A 3,388-nucleotide genomic window follows, 5' to 3' on the forward strand; every position below is an offset into this window, starting at 1 on the left:
GAACAAAGGAACTTCTCCTCTGACAGCAGACAGCTGGAAGTTGCCATATCTGGACAATAAGTCATAAATAAAAACACAATTACAACTCACATCATTCAACTGAATAGGCTGAATCATGTGTTTAAACAGTTTATATTTGCTTTAACTTATCACATGTTCAACAAGAAACACAGAGGAAAAGGGAACAGTTGAACTATATTATCTTTCTTACCTGTAAAGTAGCAGGTTTTAAAAGCAGCTGCGCAACAATGTCAAAGCAAACTACACTTTGAAAACGACTCCTTCAGTCTCCTCATTGAGTTTCGTTTCAGCATGTTGACGTTGGTAACGTCTCCTCCCCTGCTCCATTTCCTGATAACATTTAACTCTTTCACCTCCAGATGCTCTCTCAACTTAGCTCATAGCTAACTTGCTAATTTAGCTCATTGCTAATTTGGAAACAATTTTAATTCCAAAGGTTGGGGGCATGCGGCAGGTTCAGGCACAAATGCTCAAAAGGGGGTTTTCAGATACCTCTACCTNTCAACTTAGCTCATAGCTAACTTGCTAATTTAGCTCATAGCTAACTTGCTAATTTAGCTCATAGCTAACTTGCTAATTTAGCTCATAGATAACTTGCTAATTTAGCTCATAGCTAACTTGCTAATTTAGCTCATAGCTAACTTGCTGATTTAGCTCATTGCTAATTTGGAAACAATTTTAATTCCAAAGGTTGGGGGCATGCGGCAGGTTCAGGCACAAATGCTCAAAAGGGGGTTTTCAGATACCTCTACCTGAGTTAGAACAAAACATGACCCTGTGTTTTATTAAAATCATTTTTAAATTTCCCCTCCATGAAATGGATGTTTGTCACGAAAATAATTTATACAGTGAAAAGTGATGATTTTGATTAATAGATTGACTCATTCCCTCAACAAAAAAGAGCAAAATAAAACTCTATTATACAACATATAATATATTTTTATCATATTTTATACCTACATGTGCCCTTTCTATACATCAAGGACATACCTACTGGCTATGAATGACAACAGTAATGTTAGTTACATTGTTTTTTCTAATAGGATAACCACCTGTTATTCATATAACGGGTACATTTGTGGTGTTAGAGCAGCAAAGGTGATAGTGTAATAACAAGAAGCATCAGGAAGATGTAATGAATATATAAACAGTGAAATAAAAACCTACGCTGTCTTTTTTTTGTCCACTTTTCATGCGTTTACTCTGTTACAAGTAACGTCGGCGATAGAATTCAAAGGCCTGATGCTTTAAATCAGAACTGAAGATCTTTTAGACAAACACTAAAATACATTTTCTATAAACTACTACAGGTATTATTTCTCTCCAAATCACACACACATCTGGTGATGTTTCTGAAGGAGACTTCTGCTTAACAAGGCAATAACAAATCAATTACACAGGGAAATAGGGTCCAGGTTGAAAAATGCCAAAGTTATCCTTTAATACTGTGTCACAGCTTCTAGGTAGAAATGACATGACAAGAGTCTCGTCTAATCAAGTTTAGATGTGCAGTTTATTCAGCCCCAGTTGTCACAGAAGCACAAAATTCACCGTGAATCACAAGAAAGCAACAAAATGAAGAATATTTAGACACTGGTCTTTGAAAGGCAAAACATGTCTGATTTTGCAGGAGCAGAAGATTGTAAGAGAACAGAACGTCTGAACAGAGAAACATTATATCCTCTATTGTGATACAACAGGATCTGACAATATAACTGTGCAACATTAGTATCATGAGTTCACATCATCATATTTACAGAAATGTACACTGTAGAGAGGGAAACAGGAAGTCACTTGTCATGCAGCGTCATGCTTCTTTTATATATCCATGCATAAAGAGAAAACATGTAAATATTAGAGAGGCTAGTTTGAGATTACCAATATAGCATTTGCAGATCTGTAAAGTGTATTGACATTAAAGGTCCAGTGTGTAGGATTAAAGGGGATGTATTGGCAGAAATTAAATGTAATAACAGTTTGTTTTCTTTAGTGTATAATCACCCGAAAATAAGAATCATTGTCGTTTTGTTACCTTAGCATGAGCCGTTTATATCTATATATGGAGCCGGTCCTCGTCTACGGAGACCACCATGTTTTTTACCGGTTTAAATTACTGACTTTGTTTGTTATTGAAGAGGAAGAGACGTCTGCGGAGAAGTCAGCTCCAAGTAAATACTTCCTAGTGATGGACACTGAAAATTTGTAATCGGGAGAAGTTTCAGTTAGTTGCAATCTGCAGTCCTCACCACTAGATGCCACTAAAACCCCCTAAATCTTAAGGCCCTGACGCACCAAGCTGATGGTCGACTGTCAGTCAAAGTTGGGCTGTTGAAGAGCGTCTGTCAAGATCAAAATCTACTTGTTACATTAAGTAAGTTTATTTTTCTCTTATCCATTGAACTATGTAGCAGAAACATTTCGTGATGCGCAACTTTTTTGGTCACGACACAGCAACGGCCTTCATCTTTCAGGTTTGGTGAATCTGGGCTTTTACACACTGGACCTTTTAAAGAAGGGCCAAACTCAGTGTGTTGTAGGTACAGGGGTTATGATGAGAGGGGCGGAGTTTGTTCCATCCATATAGAGTCCAGGGAAGAAGTATGGATACAGTGTCTCTGTAAAGTGGCAGCCAGTGAAAGAATAGATATGAGATTTAGAATTCACATCATAGAAAGAAACCTTTCCCTTATCATAGTCCACAAAGATGCCCACCTTCTCAAGCTTTTCTTTCAGTGAGAGTTCAACACGTGGTGTTGTATAAGCTCTATATGAACCTTCTTTAAGCCCAAAGGTCCAGAAACCATTTTCAACTAACAGAGTCATGTTTTTCTTTCTCTCAACAGACTTTCTGACCACTCCAAGATACCAGTGAGTCTTTCCTGTCACTTGCACTTCATAGTAAAACTTCCCTGATGTGAACCCCTCCTTTGCCAAAACCTCTGCACACTCTTCAAATCTCTTTGGACTGTAGGGAAGTTTCTGTTTTGTGCCTGCATCTGTCACTTGTTTTCCATCCTGGCTGATAACAAGCGAGCAATATACTGTGTCAGGGTCAAATGTTCTCTCATTCTGTTCATTTTGATCTCAGGATCCTCCTCCATTATTTCATCAACACTTTGTTTCAGCAGACTCACAGCCCCTCTCACTGCCTCCAAAGACAGATGGCTGTGAACACTGACGTTGGTCCAGTCCTTGTTTGAAGGAGAGCACAGGGTTGAGAAGCTCTGGAGAAAATGATGGTGATCCTCAGACTGTGACAGCTGCTCCAGCTGGCTGCTTCTGCTCTGGAGCTCAGCGACTTCCATCCTCAGTTCTGTGAGGAAACCTTCCGCCTTTTGCTTTGTTGCTCTGTACCTCTCCTCAATCA

At 38.8% G+C, this 3,388-nt stretch overlaps 1 pseudogene; it reads right to left on the bottom strand.

Moving 5' to 3' along the window:
* Positions 1 to 1,515: 1,515 nt before the first annotated feature.
* LOC126385264 (E3 ubiquitin-protein ligase TRIM39-like) lies at positions 1,516 to 3,386 on the bottom strand (annotated as a pseudogene).
* Between the last annotated feature and the right edge of the window lie 2 nt (positions 3,387 to 3,388).

The sequence above is a fragment of the Epinephelus moara genome, chromosome 23, assembly GCF_006386435.1.
Source record: "Epinephelus moara isolate mb chromosome 23, YSFRI_EMoa_1.0, whole genome shotgun sequence".
NCBI classification, from domain to species: domain Eukaryota; kingdom Metazoa; phylum Chordata; class Actinopteri; order Perciformes; family Serranidae; genus Epinephelus; species Epinephelus moara.